We start from the raw sequence: 24,310 nt of genomic DNA, 5'->3' as shown, positions 1-24,310 counted from the left end.
TGAAAGACAGATGGTTGTTTATTGTTTACGCCCTAGTGGCAATGTTGGGGGAGGATTCAGGATGTTCCAGCAAATACGCAGTTGTAGCTTCACCGTGTTCAAATCTCTGTCCTTAAGAGGCTTTCAATTGTCGCCGATTTTATATAGATCAGACAACGATCGTATGATTACCCAAAGTCGAGAGTGAGTGAATTGGTTTAGCAGCAATATCATTATATTCCAGCAATATCACAATGCGGACACCACAAAAGGGTTTATCCATATTGCACCCATGTGGGGAATCGAACCTAGTCCGTCAACGTGACACGCGATCGCTTTAACCACGTGGTTACCCAACCGCAGGTTTACCCTAGAAAATGCAATACAGTCTTTAACACCACACACAGTGAGTGAGTTTAGTTTTACGCCGCACTCAGCAATATTCCAGCTATATGGCGGCAGTCTGTATATAATCGAGTCTGGACCAGACGATCCAGTGATCAACAGCATGAGTATCGATCTACGCAATTGGGAACCGATGACATGTGTCAACCAACCAGACCACCAGATCCCGTTACTCGCCTCTTACGAGTTCCTACAGTGCGGTGCGTTGTAAGTAATCGAGTCTGGACCAGGCAACCCAGTGGCTGATATAGTGAGCACCAATACGCTCCGTCGAGGTACGATAACATGCAGTCAGCCGTGTCACATAGCCTGACCGTCTGAAGGTTACTGGGCACCGATTCGAACCCAGTAACACCATGAACTAAATGACCATATTTCTAACGTCCCACTAGAAGTGTAGTCAAATAAAATAGTACCAATAAGATATAGGATGCAATCACATTCAATATATCATTTTGCTGACTCTCAAAGATAGTGGATGGTTAAACTGTAGTGACGTCAGTATTACGACGAAAAGCATTCAATGATTTGGACATAAAAATGCAAGGTTCGTGTTGTTTTTTTTTCACGCGTTTGTGTGACGCCGCTCCAAAGAATATTCCAGCTCTAAGACGACAGACTGGGGCCTAGAGACTGGACCGGACAAACCAGTGATTTATATTGTGAGCAACGAACATAGTACCCTCATCTGTCAGTCGCAGACTGGCATATTGACAGGTTACCATTCAACAAAAATCGTAGAAACTATCCCCTAGCATGATGTGGAAACATCCTCATCGTTACCGTGCCTCATGTCAGAAACATGTTGATCAGACACAGGGACAAAACAATAAACAAGCATGAGAAAAACAGTCTAACAGGTTGTGATGTTTTATGAAGCCCGATGTCGCGGTGATGAATGAGTCTCCCCACCTGCCACCGCGGATCACACTTACTCGGTATTAATAGACTGTTTCATGTTGGAAACAGGACATGACTGTTTTGTCTGGGTGCTGTTGTTTATGTGTGTTGTCGTGTGATATTTGACCTGCCTTTGACAATAACAATACATATTACTTTTTCTAACACTGAATAATGATCATGTAAAAAGATTTTTCAATTTAATGCACGAGATAAAACAACAAGTTATTTTCGCACGTTGATGACGGAGATAGTATCACAATGAATGTAATCCTCTGTGCAGAGGGAGTGAGTATTGTTTTACGCCGCTGTTAGCACTATTCAAGCAAGAAACTGAGAGAGTGCTGCTTATACATACTACATATAAAGTCTGATAGCACTGTGTACATGTACTCTTATAAAAAAGTAGGGAAACCTGAACTTTCAATTTGGATTGGAAGTAAAGTTAACAAACTTTTCAAAGACAGACATCTTATGAACGAACGACCATTTCTCTTTACCCCCCTAAACACAACGCAGGGGATGCACGTGCACAACGCAGTAGGCTCATACAGTTTTTTCAAGAATATACATGCAACATGTTTCACCAGAAAAAAGCACAGTTCTCCATTGTCGACAACGCTAATGTCAATGCTAAGTTGCCCATTGCAGTCGGTTTTGGCGGTGACGAGCGGTGAGGACAGGACCACGATATGATCTGTGACAGCAGAGGTTTCTCCCGCCAATTTTCGACGCACTCTATCGGCACTGATGGGTCTGTTGTGAGTCCCAAGGGTCTGGCGTGCTGCTTCCGTCGCTCTGGGGAACGATACTGCAGATGGATGCGCACAATCTGTCGGTCTTACGTTGTGATGTTACTGAAGGTCGCCCACTGCGTGGACGGTCTTGAATGTTGTTAGTGACCTGATACCACACCTGCAGTCGGTAGATGGTCCTAACATGAACATAGAAATGATTGGCTACCCACCGTACAGTCAGGCCAACTTGCAATCGTCTAAAGGCTTGGTTCCTCTGATCACTCGTGAGTCGTGGCTTGGCGATTGTGTGAAAACAAAAATGATTTCAGGCGAGTTTAGGACTGGCTTTCATTTGTAGGGTTGTCACGATATGCACGTGCATTTTCATTTTCATTAATGCCATTCGGAACCTTTTTCCACGTCTGCCTTTGGTCGATATACTTTTTCATCAGAAAACACACTGATGTTGATAATAACTGTCAATTTGGATTGACAAAAAACATGTTAACAAACGGTACAATCATAAAAATAACAGCACCTTGTAAGAACAAAGTTTTGCGTTTAATGTTGAAAGGTCACGTTTATAATAAGATGAAACATTGTTGCAGAAAATATTAACACATCCTCCCTGAGCATAGCAATTACTTGTTTTACTCACGTCCTTAAAGAATTGTTAGTCAACTCAAGTTGACTTGATGTATTTGCAAGATCAGGTACCCACCTTACAAACCATTTCAAGAAGGGGAATATCTCAGATCGATTCTTTCAGTCCTTTGGTTTTCTTTTCATTACTGAAAATATGAAGCTATTTAACTAAGAGGTAGGTTATCACTGGACCTCCACACTACAGATCCCAACACCGTTTACTCATATCGTTTACATGGAATACACTGAACTTCAGGCCAGCGGCGACTCTTCGCTGAAAGATCCATATTGACCTTGTTGATGCCTTCTCCAATGCATATGACACTGAGATTGTTTGTGGCTGTATCCTCAAAGGGGGGTTGAAGTACTGTAAAATTATTGTCCTCCTGAGAGGATATATAAGTCTCAGAACATTCAAAGTCAATTTAATTGATCCACTCCTTTTAATCGCAGAATATATGAGCTTTTAATGTATGGCAAGCTTTGTCTATATTGCTGACAGCTGAAGGGATGGTGTAAAGTACTGTAAGTCCCCATCGTCCCTAGTATGGTGATCTACCTTCAGTTGTTGGCAATCTGTAGCCTGGTTTTATATTGTATTGTCTTATGTAACTAAAATATTTTAGATTACATACTAGTTTAATATTCATAACTGTGATATTTTAGTTGTTTTACTGTCCTTCGCTGACAGGTGCTTTGTAATTTGGCTCAAATATTGCCGATGTGACTTGCAATTTTAAGTCACTCACTCACTCTCCAATGACATTAACATGTCCTTTAGCTCGACAAATGAAAGATTATTCAACCTCCTATCTTAAATGTGTTTAGATAGGAGAGGGAGTTCCTGACCATCTTGTGGACGATCAGGCATGTATGTACTTCAAGATGCCGGTTACAGACTAAGGCCAGCATGCCCATATAGAAGACAAACTTCATGCCGCAAATGATGGAGACTTACAGTGTCTTACGCTTGTAACAAAGTCAAAGCCATACTTATGTCATGCCAGTCCTGATATATTCCTTTGGTGTTGTTGATTTGTTGATGTTGAAAATACAGGTCTGGTCATTTAAATTGTGCCTTGTAGAATAAACGAGAAGTAACCATTCTTTTGTGTGAAACAATCCGAAAAATGTGGAGATAGATTACCACAAGAGTCCTGTGCTCAGCAGAGAGAATATACCACGAGCCTTTATCCACAAACTCCTCACGTGAATCGTGATAGGAGGATTCGCTCTAGATTAATGGCGCGCTACGCAGCAAGCATCTGCCATAAGAGAAGCTTCTGCTTCATTACAGTGGCGCGCCTTGTCTTCCTTTCAAGTCCACGTCCGGCAAACATGTCCAAAACAAGATTCTTTTGTGTTGACATTAACGTTTTACTTACTATGTTTAATATTGAAATTAATTTGCATTTCTTTGTTTTTATTATCAGTATGATATATGCTGATCCAGTGATTACACAAGAGAGGTAGGTAATAAATATCATTGGGCTTTCCTAATCATGCTCTATCTTTCCAACATAACCACGTCTAAAACGCAGGAAGGATCAGAATATAAAACATTGCTGTCTTCGTTACTAACTGCAAATTCAGCTAAACATGGTCCACATTGATCCAAAGGTGGTTTGCTTCCCTTGTTGTGGGTTGTACATAAGTGCTTAACGTGCTTAACGCATAACACATTAGCATCACACACGCCGTGGAAGGGTTCACACACGTGACAAATGCGTGGAAATGAACTTCTTGGCAGTATTATTTGAGATACTTGAATTCAAGTAAACGACTATCTTAACTTCGTTTGATCTGATCACGAACTGGACTTGTCTGAAGGGAAATGTGGAACTGCATTCCTCCGGGTCTCCGTAAATCATCTAAACATATCACGCCTTTTATCACATTTATGTTAATGTGAAGGACTAGGTTCTCGTTTCAAAATCTGAATTTCAAAACTAATTCCGTTAGTTACAACATAACATATTCTTTTGTCTTAGCTCCAAGTACATAAATCACCCTGGCGAGTATCATGTTATGTATAAAGTCATGTTGTATGTCTGGTATGGCTTGTCGCCTGACATGTATTCATGCGCCAGTATATATGAATCACTGGCAGGCTTCTTGAGGTGCCTTAACTGTAACTACCTCGGGATTTCCTCCCTAATCTGAGATGATGATCTCTCACAAGTAACTGGACATTCTATTTAAGAATACATCAGTTCAACAACGGAAGTTTGGATAAGGAGTGAGTGAGATAGGTTTAAACAGTATTCCTGGTATACCGCGGTACGTCAGTTTGGATATGGAGTGAGTGAGATAGGTTTAAACAGTATTGCTGGTATACCGCGGTACGTCAGTTTGGATAAGGAGTGAGTGAGATAGGTTTAAACAGTATTCCTGGTATACCGCGGTACGTCAGTTTGGATATGGAGTGAGTGAGATAGGTTTAAACAGCATTGCTGGTATACCGTGGTACGTCAGTTTGGATATGGAGTGAGTGAGATAGGTTTAAACAGTATTCCTGGTATACCGCGGTACGTCAGTTTGGATATGGAGTGAGTGAGATAGGTTTAAACAGTATTCCTGGTATACCACGGTACGTCAGTTTGGATATGGAGTGAGTGAGATAGGTTTAAACAGTATTCCTGGTATACCGCGGTACGTCAGTTTGGATATGGAGTGAGTGAGATAGGTTTAAACAGTATTGCTGGTATACCGCGGTACGTCAGTTTGGATATGGAGTGAGTGAGATAGGTTTAAACAGTATTGCTGGTATACCGCGGTACGTCAGTTTGGATATGGAGTGAGTGAGATAGGTTTAAACAGTATTGCTGGTATACCGCGGTACGTCAGTTTGGATATGGAGTGAGTGAGATAGGTTTAAACAGTATTGCTGGTATACCGCGGTACGTCAGTTTGGATATGGAGTGAGTGAGATAGGTTTTAAACAGTATTGCTGGTATACCGCGGTACGTCAGTTTGGATATGGAGTGAGTGAGATAGGTTTAAACAGTATTGCTGGTATACCGCGGTACGTCAGTTTGGATATGGAGTGAGTGAGATAGGTTTAAACAGTATTCCTGGTATACCGCGGTACGTCAGTTTGGATATGGAGTGAGTGAGATAGGTTTAAACAGTATTCCTGGTATACCACGGTACGTCAGTTTGGATATGGAGTGAGTGAGATAGGTTTAAACAGTATTCCTGGTATACCGCGGTACGTCAGTTTGGATATGGAGTGAGTGAGATAGGTTTAAACAGTATTGCTGGTATACCGCGGTACGTCAGTTTGGATATGGAGTGAGTGAGATAGGTTTAAACAGTATTCCTGGTATACCGCGGTACGTCAGTTTGGATATGGAGTGAGTGAGATAGGTTTAAACAGTATTGCTGGTATACCGCGGTACGTCAGTTTGGATATGGAGTGAGTGAGATAGGTTTAAACAGTATTGCTGGTATACCGCGGTACGTCAGTATACTGGTGAAGGAAGTCCAGTAACGCTGCAGGTCTTTAAGAGTTTACACAGTTACACCCATAGCTCTAACCAAGTTACCTCGCAACATTTCAGCTGAACGTGGGAAAGGCGATTGTGATACATGTCATACCTTCTTGTCTGAATGATAAAAGGAACATTTTGTAGGTGGGACAAGGCAGGGTCCTGTTCTTTGATGAGGTGTGCCTGGTGTAACTGGTGATTTTCAGTGATTCATTTATGACATTTTCACAGCTAATGTTTCCTTAACACCAAAAGGAATATGTTTCAGAGGATAGTCAAGACTGGGGATTCTTGTGCACTGGCGTTTGATGTTGTTTCTAGTTGTGTTAGCATCAAGTTCCATGCTCGTGGGTTCACCAAAGTTAAAAACACTCTAGGTCTTCATTTAGCTTAGATTGTGTTACAACCAAATACTGTTCAAAGTTTCGTTAATCAAACCTCCCTCACTGTCACCATGGTCTGAGGTTAATCTGACCTTACATTACATAGGATTAACATTTCTAGTTGACAAGAAATAATCCCAGTTACCTGAGAAATATATGTAAAGGTACTACATATATTGTATTGTATTGTCATAAAGTGACAGATCACTCGTTTACATATGGCTTTATGGGACGAGACATAAGCACATCACATGTTAATAGGCAAGGCAAGTACTACTGTTATCACAGAATATCTACACCTGTGTATGCATGCCACTACGTATTTTACAGACGAATAGTTTTACTTCTTTGAACACTACGAAAGAGACAGGTGAAGAGTTTTGGTTAGAACTGATCTTCAGCAACCAACGCGTGTCGCAAGATGCGTCTGACGAGATTCAGTGGTCAGCCCCCATGGCTTGGGTGATGTCTTTCTTCATTTTAATTTCCTTAATCTCAGTTTATACTCATATCCTTCCGATTTATAAAGTATTTAACTGTATACATCAAAATTTATCAATTAATTCAATGTTCGTTAAAGATCCACAAAATATACAAAAACTAATGCTGTTAAAAATATACTTCATAGATGATGGCTTCAAATATTGATCACTTGTGATGGACAAAATCATTTAAGTCAAGCAGGACAGCATGGAGGATCCTCGCCTTTTGATAATTGTTCACGATCTTGGCCAATATGGCTTGAGGTCTGGCCTGGCAGCCCAAGTAGGCGTCCCACATCCATAAGAGCAAACAAAAGTCTAAGCAGTGAAAATATAATGTATTGTTCTGTTCATTGAAATATTTAAGAGCAAGCAAAATGGTGTCTGCTTCTGCTGAGAAAATGGAGCTGCGGTCTAGTAATCTAGACTGCGCCACCTTGGATCCATAAATACAGATAAGTAATTGTTTTAGGTGCATCTTCATTGGTTGTAGTCGTGTTGGTAGATGTATTGTTTCGTTCTGTTACTGTAAGATCCAGCAGCAGCAGTAGTAGTAGTAGTAGTAGTAGTAGTAGTAGTATGTAGTAGTATGTGGTAGTATGTGGTAGTAGCAGTAGTAGTAGACGTAGTAGACGTAGACGTAGTAGTAGTACTAGTAGTGGGAGTAGTAGTAGTAGTATGTAGTAGTATGTTGTAGTAGCAGAAGTAGTAGAAGTAGTAGAAGTAGTAGACGTAGTAGACGTAGTAGGCGTAGACGTAGTAGTAGTACTAGTAGTGGGAGTAGTAGTATGTAGTAGTAGACGTAGTAGACGTAGACGTAGTAGTAGTAGTAGTACTAGTAGTGGGAGTAGTAGTTGTAGTAGCAGTATGTAGTAGTATGTGGTAGTAGCAGTAGTAGTAGAAGTAGTCGAAGTAGTAGACGTAGTAGAAGTAGTAGACGTAGTAGACGTAGACGTAGTAGTAGTAAGAGTACTAGTAGTAGTAGTAGTATGTAGTAGTATGTGGTAGTAGCAGTAGTAGTAGAAGTAGTAGAAATAGTAGACGTAGTAGATGTAGTAGACGTAGTAGACGTAGACGTAGTAATAGTACTAGTAGTGGGAGTAGTAGGAGTAGTAGTAGTGAGGATAACACAAAATAAAGGCCACAGAAATTGTTCGGGTGAACCTAGCATAATCGTCGGATAGGCCCGTACCCAAATTACACGCAGTCCAGACAGCGAATGAGACTTCTGCCAGGAAGCGCTGCCTAGTCCAACCCAACGTTTCGGACAATGTTCCGACTCCACATTCGCAGTCTGTATTAACCAGTGACCTGGCTGCGTACGGTGTTTTCGAGCCCCAAGACAAACAAAGACTCTCCCACTGTCAGTCTGGAGATTGTCTGTAACGGGCACCTTGAACAATGGGGGTCAAGTTGGTTCTTGAGATGCAAGCGACACAATTATCAAACGAGGTCCGCATAATGGGACACTTTTCAGTCAGAAAGGGGTAGAGGATTTTATAATATAAATCATTTCGATGCATTTGTCAAAATGATGATGGTCAGATGGGTTAGCCTTAGGCTGTATATGGGCCTGTTCCACAGACTTTTATCATTTCCATTTATCATGATGCTCACTTCATATGCTGGGTCGTATTCTGGGTCTGAGTTAAAACCTGAATCTGGGTAAAGACGGTAATAAAAGATATATTGTTTGTGGCAGCCCATGGCAATAACTGACAAGGTGACGAACCGTCCCATGAAATATATTGCATAATCTACATAATGATTTAACATTTACATTTTAATGCATAATCACACATCAGTGGTTTCTCGCTGGAAGTGACCGGTCAGTTATTCATGTCAGTGAGTGAGTGGCTGCAGGCTTTCTGTTTTTCTCATCATTCTGCCCTCAAACTCCTTCCTTTAGAGTGTCTTCCCTAGATGGAGCAGGCGCCGAATTTATTTTGCACTTCGCACTCCGCTTCGGTGACACTCCTTTCGGCACAGTTTATATCATAACCATCATCATTATCATGATCATTATTATCATTATTGTGAGGTTGGGGCCATTGTCGATTCTAATACTCTCCGTCAAATCCGATCTCAATAATAGGAACAATGATCATCGCCGTCACTGTAACAGCTCGTAGCCATCAATTTGGATGGAACATTGGAAATATAGGACGGAGGTCATCATAGGAAAAACGCCAGACACCATATGAGCGGAAGAACCTCATAGTCCTGTCCTCCTCCATCATAGTCGTATCTTCACACGTATATTAACTAGCTGACACACACACCCCAAGTTGATTAGTAATTCATGTGTTTAATGACTCCATGGTGCAGGTTCTCGTTATTGTGATACAACTGTAGCTCAACACGACCAACGATAAATGGACAATGCTTCACCACTGACTGGGTACAATGTTTCTGCCTTTGACAATACTTGTTTTCTCCGTGTGTGGAGTAAACATGGCTCGTCTCACCAGATCGTGTTTCATATGTCAGTGTCAGTGTACAATGTGTACCTGATTCGTCTGACCAAATTTTCTTTCATATATGTTTGTTTTAGCGGTTGTTGTAATGGCTTGTCTCACCAACCCATGTTTCATATACATCTATGTCAGTGCACATGGTACACAGCTCACCTTACACAGAGGGCATTGTGCAAAGGTGTTCTTGTTTGAGGAACGAGGCACAGATTCAGTTTCAGGTTTATGTCTGTTAAATTCCCTGTGGTTGACAAAATGCACTGGTTGGGACATCGTCGACACAACTGGTGTTGATGGGCACAACTTCAGCGTTAAGTCAGAAAAACTATGTTTTGTTGTTCACGTGAACGAGCGACATTTCCTGATAGTTTTCTTGGTGCCACTGAAATTGTAGTCTCACGTACGCGTAACTGAAATTGTTCGATGAATCAGTTTGATTTCTCGTTTTAGATGAATAAATTGAAGGGGAAATTTGTATCGCAAATCTGTTTCGTATTGTTCATCTATTTCCTGTTGTGATCAAAATCCAGAATTTGCTTTTGCTTGGTGTCTTAAGTTGAAGAACAGACAGTTCAAACCTTAATTCCTAATTCTGAATTCTATATCTGTCATATGTTTGGATTCCTTAACATTCTAGTTCTTGTGATGTCAAAGCTGACACATTGTTTGAATTGTCATTCGCTCTGCAGTGTTGCGTTGCTTGGACACGCTAAGCATTCATAAAGGCTTGGAGTCCAGGTGACACGCTGTGATATAGTTGAAATACTGCGCAGGGCAGTGTTAAACCCAATTCACTTACTCGCTCACTCATGTACTCTGACACACAAGTGAGAGATCACATGTGAAATCTGTTGTGTAAAACTTTGCCATTAAGAGTGAGTGAGTGAAATTAGTTTTACACCACACTCAGCAATATTCCAGATATATGGCGGCGGTCTGTTAATAATCGAGTCTGGATCAGACAATCCAGTGATCAACAACATGAGCATCGATCTACGCAATTGGGATACGATGAAGTCAGCAAGCCTGACCACCCGATCCCGTCAGTCGCCTTTGACGACAAGCATGGGTTACTGAAGATCAATTCTAACCCGGATCTTCACGGGTCTTGCCATTAAGAGAAATCAATGCCGAATAATAGATGAGGAGCAGCGCGTTCAATGTCTTGTAGTCAAAAACGTTTAATCTTTGATGAGGAATGACACATTCTCCGGGACAGTTCTTATTGGATTCGATTAGTGATGTTGAAAAGACACGTGTTGCCATTCAAATTATGCACTGTGGAATAACGGATAAAAACCAATACACAGTGCCCGTGCTATGTTTGACAATACTGATGGTACTCACATGGATGATGTACTCATCTGCAGGTTCACACACTTATGTTTTCATATTTATTGTGGATGTAGAGATATCTGGATGATCTGTAAAATATGGACGTGACATGGAAGTGAATCCAGGTAAGTGTTTGTTTAACGCCGCTCTCCCAGCTACATGGCGTCGGTCTGTAAATAACCCACTCTGGACCAGACAATCCAGTGATCAACATCTTGAGCAACGATCTACACAACTGGGATACGATGACATGCATCTTCAAAGCAAGCGAGTCTGACCACCCGATCCCGTTAGTCACCTATTACGACAAGCATGGGTTACTGAAGACCAAATCTAACCCGGATTGTCAGTGATTTCCAGGCAAGTCAGATGGCATATAATCAACCAGGTCAGCATGAACACCGGATCCATTTAGTCGCCTTTACAGGAAGCAGAGGTTGCTGACGAATAACCACGACTCGGGACGCGTTGATTGAAGTTTTAGGTTTAAGGTTAAAAGCTGAAGCATGTTTATCTTGCAGTTTTGTGTGGCTTCACGTCAATGTTACAGGTGTGTGACAAGGAACACACGCTGCATCCGCCGTGACATTACATCATGCTCTGCAATTCATCAACGCAGATGTTGTGTTTTATTTATATACACCATCACCGTTCATTGTCCCAGGGAGGTTGCTAGTTTATGGATATTTCTTTAAATGATTCAAGTCGGGGAAAATGCCATCAAAACAATGTCCTCCTTGTGGAATAATACCTGTGTATAGTAGTGACCATTGTGACGTCGCATTTACATAACCTCGCTAGAATATGACGTCACTGGTCACTCTGTCTGTTTGTTCGGTTAACCGGACGTGTTACCCTCAAGTTATTCCTATTTACTAACTGTGCAAGCTGGGGAAAGGATTTATGATGATAAATAGAATCTCACTCTATTATCTTGTGGCAAAAACTATATTTAAGTCAAGAAACGATGAAATTAAACATTATTATCATGGCTGGCTGGCTGGCTGAGTATGGTTTTACGCCGTTTTTAGCAATATTCCAGCAATATCACGGCGGGGGACACCAGAAATGGGCTTCACAAGTTGTACCCATGTGGGGAATCGAACCCGGGCCTTCGGAGTGACGAGCGAACGCTTTAACCACTAGGCTACCCCACCGCCCCTTATTATCATGGACACTGATCAAGTCATAAATAGTCAGTGTCTATTTTGACCTTCCTGGGTAGTATACGGGTATGTGCAGATGGGTGTCCGACAAGTCATCAACAGTTCACATGGTACCACATGCCTGCTACACAGATTGAAGTAGTAACGATGGGAAGGTACGACCGCCGTTTCATCAGCAACTCCTCCTCCTTGACGGGGTGATGCAGGAGGGTACACATCAGTCAAGCCAACAACCGACTGCAACAGTTTAACTGTGATGTTTCGGCAGCCAACAATAAACCATGATCAACGCATGGGATGAAGTAGAATACATAACAACGCATTTCTCTGTATGTGTCTGACACGGTAAAACCCATGCATACAAGCGTATATTGTCGGTCAAATATATTGGGCTTTTAAGACGTAATGACAAGTCGGCGTGTTTTGCTTTCTATATTGACCTACATGTCAGGGTTTCCATTCCTGAACATAACGAATGTTTTAAATGCATTCAGAATTCCACATATCTTCTGTCACAAAATAGAAGAGCACAGTTCAGCACAGTGTATTCTGCAAATCGGTCATGACGTAAATATAAATTGGCCGTGAAAAGGAATATCCAGGGTATATGATCCTCAGACACAGATTCAATTTGGTGTAAAGGGTGAACTAATAAATATTTTCTAAATCCTACTGTTTTTGGTTTTTTTTGTTTAATGCCGCACTCAGCAATATTCCAGCTTTATGGCGGCGGTCTGTAAATAATTAAGACAAACCAAGACAATTCAGTGACCAACATCACTAGCACTCATCTACCTAATTTGAATCCGATGACATATGTTCATTAGCCTTAGCCACCGTCCCCCTAGCCACCGTCCCCTAGCCACCGTCCCCTAGCCACCGTCCCCTAGCCACCGTCCCCTAGCCACCGTCCCCTAGCCATCATCCCCTAGCCACCGTCCCCGTAGCCACCGTCCCCTAGCCATCCCCTAGCCATCGTCCCCTAGCCATCGTCCCCTAGCCACCGTCCCCTCGCCATCGTCCCCTCCACCGTCCCCTAGCCATCGTCCCCTAGCCATCGTCCCCTAGCCATCATCCCCTCGCCATCATCCCCCTAGCCACCGCCCCCCTAGCCCCGATCCCGTTAGTCGCCTCTAACGACAAGCATGGGGTGCTGAAGACCAATTACAACCCGGATCTTCATCTGTGATTTGGGTGATAATGCCACTATATACGCCAGTGGCAATCTCCAGCTAGGTAGCAAAATAAAGGAGCTAGGTCTACAAGAGGTATAGCAAGATGTATTTGGTACCGTTGGAAAGTTTGAAATCTGTAGTTTTCCAAAAAGCAATGTTGCCAGACTTAAACGTGTCAAGCAACATGTCATTAAGAGGTATTTCCATGATAACTATGCTGTTTTTCAGAGAACTTGACTGCTATATATAGAGGAAACTACCTTAACTATGAACAATGATTTGAATAGTAAAAATATGTGGGTCTGAAGGTCAAGCCTTGTTCGTTGTCATTCGAGCCTGTCCTGTCTGGCCTCGTCTAAGTCGCTTTGTATTGAAGAGATCGAATAAGGCACAGTGATGTTATGTGAGTCGAGACCCTGTAGTGACTTGATGCTTGAATGCCGCGATGTCCTTTCTCGACAACCAAAACCTACTTCCACTGAAACTCCCGGTCTAACAATTAAATACAGTCACATTGAAAGGGGCCGTCCACATCACAGTTGAGAATGCACATAAAATGAAATATTGTGAACACGATGCATGTATGTCCGATTCCGGTACCTTTGTTCCGTATTTACTTTTGGAACATACATCATAACGAAAGTGCAATAAATGCGAAACATGCTTTAATTCTCATGTGCGTACTGTTATTAATTGAATGACTAAATTATCCATTGACAAAAATTTAAAACAAACTTTTTTCCCTTTCTATAAATAATGAGCGATCTATATTTTAACGCCGCTTTGAGGAGTATGCAGGTGATATCAGACTCTGGGCTCAAGGTGGGGAGAAAGCCGAAGTGATGACGTTCATCACTATTGTGAAGCCCACGAGCTCTGACGAAGCCTTACATACTAAGGGGGAACCGGGACTCGAACTCTTGTGTACCCAAGGGACGTAACTCCGCAAATGCGATTGCAATGCTTTAGACGATGGGGAACCCCGTATTAAGTATACTAATGTTAACGATACAACATAGACGATAGATTTAATCTACTTCACTACAATGTCCCTGTTACACCGTGACTAAACATGTACGTGATATACAGTTAAGACACTCATCTAACACGCTGAGGGGCGGTGGGGTAGCCTAGTGGTTAAAGCGTTGGCTCGTCACGCCGAAGACCCGGGTTCGAATCCCCACATGGGTACAATGTTTGAAACCCATTTCTGGTGTCCCCCGCCGTGATATTGCTGGAATATTGCTAAAAGCGGCGTAAAACCAAACTCAGTCAGTCAGTCTACCACGCTGAAGGACATAACGACGTCCCTTTTTGTTTAAAACGTGCAACAAACTACGGTTATACTTAACTAAACAAAGTGGACATCCGTACCTTAACTGGTCATAACCGTTCAAAGACATCATCCGCCTCAGTGATCTTGTGAACAGAGTGTATGACCTGGGAGAGGAAGTTAGAGTTGTTGATACCCGACTGTGTCCACGGTGATATATCATACGCCATGTCCCAAGCCGATTCCTCCGCTCGTCAGCTCCCTACTGCTTACACAACCTCACGTCAAAACAGCCATGGGATCAAAAGCGTTCTCTGCTGAAGCCCCCTATCTCTGGAACATTCTACCAATCGCCCTAAAAGAAATAGAATCTGCTGACGCTTTCAAAACTGCCCTCAAAACTCATCTTTTCAAACTCTCTTTTCCATAGACATTGTCTACGATCTTTTCTCTTTATAGCGCCATTGAGCAACATCTTTTGGAACTAGGGGCTCTATAAATCAATTACTATTATTATCATTACTTGTTGTTTCCATGCCTGCCACTCGGCATTAATCGGTATGATATAATCCGAGGTAAAACCTCATTTTATTTCTCCACAATTCATAAAATCACAGTTGTTTTATGCCGCTGCAGGCAATATCTCTGAGAAGCGAGTACAACAATCTACGACATCAAGACAGTGTGACATATAATGACAAGTTACAGCGGCTCCAGTATATCATCCAGTGCATGAACTTACCATACCATGGGCTGGTCTACTACCACTGCTTCCCACTGACACGACGCTCAAATAATCATGTGCAAGAGTAATAATATGTCGGTATAAAGTTGTATCAATTGCATCGGTGACGTCACGTCCGAAACAAAGCTATGTTTGTTTAAGGGGTTTTTGCTTACTGGGAAGGTGTGCCACACGTGTGACAACTTTTGAAAATTAAGGGATTAGGGGATTAAGGGGGTAAAGTTGGCGGGGTAGGTACCTCTAGACCGACAACCGAATTAATTTGCACTTTTCAGCCCATTCTAGCACGTCGGATTGGATTTTACCTTTGCCAATTTAAAACGGATTAGCGAAACAATGGCAATGTGTGTGTGTGTGTGTGTGTGTGTGGGGGGGGGGTTTGTTAAATCTGGGGGGCATGTAAACAAAAGTTATTTACGGCTGGCAAGATGATCGTGCATTCGTTCATTTATCCATACAATTAATCAATCACTAGCACTTTTCATAGACACATTGAGCACTTTTCATACATCATACAATTATTTTAAGCACTTTTCATACATTTATTAGATACATTCATACATTCCAGTTAATCAACCACATTTCAAAATCTATTTCAATCACAATACATACATTTATTCAAAGTGCAAACAAACAGCCACTTCGTCCACAAACTGCATTGGAGTGAAGTTGGATACTGAGGTATGGCTTGTGTCTGGCTTCCTAATCCCCATTGTACTGTACAAACATCTGCTCTAACTTGTATATATGTTCCTTCATCCTTATGCTGTTCATCACTTGCTTGATAACGGTGTTAGAACCTACACTGAAACGTCGCTCTCACAGCAATAAAGAAGTTGTTCATCCATATATTGTTATCCTTCCTTAAAAGCATCTTTGATTGTTTATTGTTTTTAAGGGATTGGGGGATTAAGTTTACTCGTGTTGTTTTTAGGAAAGTTGGCACACTGGGGGTAAACCGCTGGAAACACACGATAAACGAGGATGTTGTCCTAACTCTAGATTTATATTATATCCTAAGTCTGGGTCACATATACCACCGCGTGCCATCACCAGCAACACTCTACGCTATCGTCGAGATGAAACTGGGATGCAACTTTCAGCAGGAGTGCGTGAGTGATTATTTCTTCTTTGAGTGGCATTTTTAGAAGTTGGAAGTCAGATAGAACAAGTATATATGGATGACAACTTCTTTTATTCTAGAGCACGACGTTTCGATACAGGTCCTTGTATCGTTATCAAGTGAGATAACGATAACGATCACTTGATAACGATACAAGAACCTGTATCGAAACGTCGTGCTCTAGAATAAAAGAAGTTGTCATCCATATATACTTGTTCTATCTCAGTGATTATTGTTTAACATCACTTTTGGCAAAGTCTCTCAAGTGTTAAGTGGAATGCGGGTGTCGGGATGACAATCTCTGCGGCCTCCCGCCTTATCCACCAAATAGATTTCTTATTGTCATGAACGGGTTTTTCTCATTTCATCTGAATGCACTCCGTCGTCCATGTCTTAAAATGATATAACAATAGCACTTCATATTCGATACTTTATTGGATATATTAGCTTGCAAGACATGTAATGCCAACACAGGATGCTATATAGTTTATACGCAGTCGTAGGTTTATATATTTGACTTGAAATAATAGAAGGAATCCTCATCAACAATGTGTTTGGGAAGCAGACATCTTACAACAATGATTTTACAGTTTAGGATGCAAAAACATGATGTACACTATTATTATTTTACATGAGGTACTCAACCATATCTAAATTTAGTAATGTCGCTGTTGACAGAATGTGTCAGTTCTAAAAAACGGCAACGTTCAGTGAGGGCGTCCACAACTCCTCACTTCTTCAGTGTCCAGGTCACTAGTTGTCATACATGATGTTCATCATACTGCTTTTGGCCTCTCTCTGTATCATGGTGTATGTCACTGAAACAGAAGATACACACACATCAGTCTGCAGAACATCTCTGGGGTATACCTGCCACCTTTGGGTAGCATATGTATTGTACGTCCAAATGTCATCTGAGGGGCGTATAGGGTAAAGGTGGGACGTAGGGTAGGGGAAGGGTCACGTGTAGTCCAACCGGCCAATGCGCGGCATTTCTCTATTCAGAGTTGCGGCCCTTGTGTACGCCAGACACCTATGATATCCGGTTAGAATCCCGGCCTACCATGATCATATTTCTGGGATTTGTCAGCACCATTAATGTACTCCTAGTTTTAAAGGAAGGAGCCAACGTCTAAAATCATCCATATAAACCTGACTGCCATGATATAATTGGAATATTCCAATCTTCCTAGATAGGAGATTGAAACAGTCTGCGACATGACAGTAAGACGCCCAACGACCCTGGACGAAATGCTGATGCAGAGGGTATGTTAAAAGTCATATGATGAATCCTATATTTATATACATGGATCACTATCTCAATGCCTTTTTCTTATGAAGATACACGCTGAATTATTCTCATTATTCTGAAAAAACGCTCTCACTGAAAGACCTTACCTCCCTGAGGGCAGCAGAAGGCAACGGGATACACCATCTTGCAGGACAGGGTGCCGGGGCACACGTCGTCATCACAGCTCATCGAGTCGTAGCTGTTTCCTCTGCGTCCCTTGAGAGAAGCCACTGTCTTGCAGTCGAGCGATTTGGCTGCACTGATGCTGGTCGCAACGTCCGTCAATTTCATCACGATGTTCTGCTTGGGCTGCAATGCAGGCAGCGAGGCGAGTATGGCGAGTTTGTTGGGGTTGATGGTGTTAGGCGGATTTACAGGAACCAAGCCCAGAGGACCGTACATTGATTTGTGAGGACCGTTGATCATGTTAGCACCAACTCTGCTTGAGGGTGTGTAGATGGGATCGTCCACTGGCATGGCTGGTGCTGTAGGTGGGATTGCCAGAGGTGAAGAGCTGTGAACAGGTCCTGACAACATAGCACGTCCCAACTTTGTGAGAGTGTTAGCAGGGGATGGTACAGGGTGTTGTCCTGGACCGACCAGCTCCAAGGGTGCTTGCTGACCTTCAGGCCGAGCGGCGCCGTATGGAATAGGATCTACTACAGCATAGGGCAGGAGCGAGGCAGCTGGAGCCATCAGTGCTTTCAGGAGTGTGGCTACCCTTGTGGCGTTGTAGGATTTACTTCTTGTCGGCGGTGTTGCTGTCGAGGCAGAACCAATTGGTGTCGGTGGTAAAGTTGTAGTGCGAATCGAAGCAGCTGCTTGTGTTCTGGTCTGTTGGACCTGAGTGTTCCTACCTGTAGGTGTTCCAGGTTGGGTCATTCGAGATTGAGTATTGGCTTGAGGAGATGCTCCTGGTACAGATGACCCTCTCACACTTGACGTAGCTAGTGGTGTTTGACGACTGGAACCAGCTGGCTGGCTTTGTGTGTTTGTTTGGGTCATTCCAGATTGGATATTGGCTAGAGGAGATGCTCCTGGTACAGATGACCCTCTCGCACTTGACGTAGCTAGTGGTGTTTGATGACTGGCACCAGCTGGCTGACTTTGTGTGTTTGTGTAACTTCCGACCCGCCCTGTCGGTGTATTTGTCCTCACACCTGTCTGTGCAGCTGGGTACCTGGTACCTTGGACTTGGTTGGCATATAAGCTTGGGAAGGTGTTCCTCAAGACATGCAGGTATTGCTGATATGCAGCGTATGATGTAATGGGTTGTCCGTTAGGATATGTACCCAGAGGAACATTTCCTGTTGATCTTTGGTAAGGAGTCACTCCATTTAATAATCCATGTGTATATGGAACTCTTTGTCCGTTAGTGAGGGTGCTAGGTTGACCCTGGCCTGAAGTTACCCCAGCATACGTATTGACCATTTGCTGGCTGTTAGGATACGTCTGTTGGTAACCGGTTGCTGTCCTACTAACGGGCATATCGTTGGTATACATTCCATTATACCGACCACCGACTATCTGCCTCCAGGGTGCACTACCTCCAGTAGGTTGTTGTCCAGTGCGATAGGTCCCGGATGTTCCGCTAGGTGGGACACCCTGTTGTGTGACCGTGCTGTGTCCGTTAGCGGGAGCTCCAGAAGCTGCCTGCCCCGACTGGAGGAGAGTAGGTGGCGTGTTGGCCATGAATCCCAGGCAACCTTAAACAAATGGCCATGTATATGATTCAAAATACATAATTATCATAATTATCTGTCTCTATGTATGTATGTCAATCAATAGGGGTGTTCAGCTTTTCCATGAAACACATGCTAAACTGGGGCCGTATAGTATGAACATTATACTTAACATATCTGTTAAAAATTCAACAGCACCGTTCAAATCATGGCATCAATGTTTTTGGTATACGGTCATTGCAGTTCATTGCTGATTTGTAATGTTTGTAACCGAGTTACATCAATGCGCGATACATACAGTAGTTCGCCATAAGTTGGTCATCATTTGTGAAATTTCCATAGACTTACATGTTAATTAACTGTTACAAGAATAATTTTCATAAATTGAGTAGAAGTCATTTCATTTTGATATTTTGCCAACATCTTGGAAATCATCTTCAGCTACGTGTACGTAATTTTCTTTCACCTTTCCGTTGATTAGTTATCGAATGACACCTGATTACACCATAAGTACAACTTAATTTTAATCCATCCCATAGACAGCCATGTTAAACCTGATTCGTATGTCTAATGTATGTTGTTAAAATAGTTGCCACTCTGTTAATAATCATTGGAAAATTTAATGGAAGTTATGTGTATGTAACTGAGATGATTTCCCAGCTGGCAGATAAGTATTGAAAGCAATTCGACCAAAACTAGATTTACGAAAAAATATTCTTGCAAGAGTTAATTAACATGTGCGTCGATGGGAATTTCACAAATCATGACTCCCTTATGGCCAAGTACTGTATGTACAGATCCTCGGTTACAAACTTTGATATAATATTACAAGAAACATCGTACGTTAAAAATAGTTCCTAGGTTTTCCATTCTTGGTTATATATTTGGAGAGTTGGATTGTTTGCTCCATTTCAGTCTACACATAACATATTTACACTATTTATATACAACATTGACTGTGCAAGATTTTGTATTTACAACACCAATTTACCGTTCGTCAGTTTTCATGTGTACCTTTGATGAAAGTGACATTTGTCTATGTGGAACTGTAGTTTATCGTCGTGTCTAAGAATATACACCGTCATGTGTGTACAGCTGCTGGTGCTGGTCCCAAATATATCCAGTTTTAATGTGTCAACCCTCTGAGATATCTTGCCGTAGCTTCACAAGTATACTCCACTTTGACACTGTTATTTTATTAACTAACTTGACTTTAAGTCAGACATGTTTCATGGTATCTTCACATACAACACCCAGTGAGTTAGTTTTACGCCGCTTTTAGCAATATCCCAGCAATATCAAAGCGGGGGACACCAGAAATGGGCTACACACATTGCACCCATGTGGGGAATCGAACCCGGACCTTCGGCAAACGCTTTAACCACTAGGCTACCGCACCGCCCCACTTCGGTAAATAGTCACGGAGGGATAACTACATAATCTGAATATTAATCTGAGTAAGATCAGTACCACAGTATTGCCTTTACATTATAGTGATGGTGCCAGTGATTGAAGCAACGAACGAATTTGAAATTGTGGGCAGCGGATCCTGATCAGCCAAGGATTGCAACTCCACCTCTGTTAACTTACGTATGGACGTGACATCAGGTACACATTGAAACCAAGGAACCGTATTTGTAGCGTTAGTAACTCATTTACCGTTGCAAGCAATGGAACAATTGTAAGACGGACGTACCTGATATAAGCACACATAGAAGCACACTGGATGCGAACACTGGAGCAGGAGATGTGAACATTGTGAGTGACTCTGTGATCACGCCGTGCTGTGTTATGGAGGCATGGCTTTATATACCCCTGCCGGAATGTGCAGCCTTCACCCCCACTGCCCGACTGAAAAGAATGACCTTCATCTCACCTCCTCAATGTCATTCTTCAACATAAACCGATCAAAGGGATGGACTGAGAGAAGCAGGATTATGTTTTTGCGAGTAGGTTACCTTTATTGTTGACATTGAAATGTAAGCATAAACGCACTGACAAAATAATATATTGGCTTTGTGACAAAAGAACATCGATGACACCACCTTGACCTGAACAAAGGACGCAAAGAACGTAGACATCGTGTATCTTGTGTGTGATATGATAAAATGGCGAAACGTGTGCTCGTTTACACAAAATTGTTCCAGTATGCAAGTATATTTTGTCCGATATCTATCAGTGTAAAAATACCACATTATGGCTGCTTTTAGTGTTTTGGTTTCATCATTTCTGTGTGAATCTATTTTGTTTGTGGGTTTGTGAAAACTATTATTTCGACTTTACGTGAACTTACTTACCGTGAGAGAGAAAGTACGTGCATACACTTGAAATCAGGATTTTCTCAAAAGATGTACAAATATTATTTTAAAAATCCGTCATTAGGTAGACAACGACCACCGAAATAGTGAACATGTAAGGTCCAAAACACAGCTATCATATCCGTTGCATCACGATTTCCATTGTTTCTGTTTCAGCTGGTATAAAACATGGTTGTATACATTCCTTTCCCCGGAGGTTTTTTCTTTTTTATCTGGTATATTGTGTCTTGTTCTCTGTGGATTTGGGTTGACTGGACTTGGAATCATCCTTCGTTGTTGTCTATTACTCAGTTCAAACTTGTGACACGTTCACGAGAAAACAACAAATGCAATTAATATTCCCATAATCTCTGCTAAAAGCTGCATCTCTTAAGTATATTTTGGTTTTGATAAGTTAAAAGGGGAGTTATCTGAAAGATTAGTGTATCCGTTCCACACCAGTGGCATCAGTGATGTACGATATACGCTATGCTGAAGTTATGTGTTCTTGGAGAGATGCACTTCTAGAAAAGGTCAGATACTCTATGGATAACAACTTCTTTTATTATTGTGATGCGACGTTTCGGTATAGATTCTTATATTTTTGTCAAGCATCAGTGAAGTTATCCATAAAATGTTATCCCTTTCTTATTAATAATATTCATTAACTTCTGAAATGACAATCAAACACATCAGAGATGCACGTGCGTTGCTTTTGCCAAGCCGATCAGTTGTCGATGCATCTAAACTAGTGCTCAAAAGAAAGTATATAATGTGTTTGACCAAACTTGGACAGAAAGGAATAGCATATGTAAATGGATGTCTGTTTAATTTCAGAACAGTATTCAATTCTACAGCAAATGTAGACAATTTCATTTCATATAAAGTCGAGCCCATTTCAGGTGTCCCGCGCCGTGATGTTGCTGGAATATTGCTAAAAGCGGCGTAAAACCAAAACGCAGTCAGTCGAAAGTACCGTTTCACTAACATTGAAAGACACGTGGTATCATAGTCTAAACTTTTACAGAAATCGACAAGGCGGCTTTTTTCTGCAAAATGTCATTAAACGTTGAATCAATGGTGAGTGAGCCCACCAATACACGCCAAAACACGCATTGATGTCGTAAGACGCTATTTCTTTGTACATCATAATATATAAACGGTTATCTCCCATTTGACAGACACCCATTTGACAGACACCCAATTGACAGACACTGAACTAGAAGGTTAGTTAGGGTAACACCTACGGGTATAATGGAACAGTCCGCTGTCTAGTGAGTAGAGCAGGGTGAGCATGAAACAGGTTCTTTACTGAGAAGTTTGATTGTGGGTAAATAGAACGTTGTTGTGATTAAATTATTTCTCTTCTCAAAATTGATTTTACTATCAATTACTATCGAATATAAAAACAGGTTTGTCACTGAGAGGTTTGATTGTGTTTATTGATAGAAAAGCCCCCTCCCAATAATATCATATGTACAACAGAAGTTAACTGAGAAAACGTTTTGTTGGAGAGACATAGATATGTACATATTTGAAAACATTCTGATTTGCAGTAAATGAGACACCTGCATTGCCATGTAAGATACGATTAATACCAATCAGTGTTCTCATTTTAACAATACTTTCTAAAGATTGTAAGACTTTATGTCTTTGAGTAGTAAACAATGGACATTCAAGGAGGTAATGAAAAACATTCTCACATCCATGTCCATATTGACATGATGCGTCATATTTTAAATATTTATTCTAAATAAATCGTAACTAAGTGCAGTCGTCATATATCTTAATATTGTGTGCAAAACATATAACTTCTTTATTCCAAATGAATAATATTTAGGTTCACATTTATGTATATTTGATTTATACGATACAACAGTGACGCAATTTCTAATAGCTAAGCTAATGTTTTCAATATGATAATGCCGACTCCCGTTAGACTAGAAGGTTAAACCGAAATGTTTATGAAAATAAATAACCTGTTAATAAATAAACTGTTTTTATATTGCAGCAATAAAAATTCAAATTACTGTCTTTTCGTCCATCTTTCAAAATAAATAATATAGCTTCAGTTTGTTCCTGTGTTTATATTTGGACTATTCTATTATAATGTGTAGGTAACAGGTAGTAGATAATCTGTTCACTGAACCGTAATTGTTGTTGTTTTAAGGTGTCTGCGAACTGGCTGTCTGCGTAATGGGAGGACACCATATAAACAATTCCATCAACCAATTTTAACGGAGAACATCACGAAAAATTGTCAATGTTTCTGTGTCATGCCTTTCTTTACAAACAAAATGTACTCCCTACTGCCTAATAATATTGTCTGTGTACATGCACTATAGGTATGTGGCCTCTTAAGTGCAAAATTAAGATTGGCGTAAGACGACGAATGGCGTTAGGCGTGACCCGATGAGCGGTGACAGGTGGCGCTGATAGTCTTCTGATTTGTCGATCCAGGTAGTCATATAAGTGTTCTGTCGGATTCATGTCGAGAGAACATGCTGGCCACGGCAATACAACGATGTTAGCGTTATGTAGAAAGTCGTTTGTCAGTCTTGCTGTATGAGGCCTTGCGTTATCGTGTTGGTTGACAATATCACGTCGTTGTTGTTGGATAAATGGCAACACAACTGGTCGCAAAATTTGTATTTTCGATCATTCAGATTGCCATGAATAATCACAACTCTCAGATCCTTCCCCACACCATCACGCTACTGGCTCCAA

This window comes from Haliotis rubra, unplaced genomic scaffold, assembly GCF_003918875.1.
Source record: "Haliotis rubra isolate DU_JTF1 unplaced genomic scaffold, ASM391887v1 Scf376, whole genome shotgun sequence".
NCBI classification, from domain to species: Eukaryota; Metazoa; Mollusca; class Gastropoda; order Lepetellida; family Haliotidae; genus Haliotis; species Haliotis rubra.
This window is presented reverse-complemented; position numbering follows the sequence as displayed.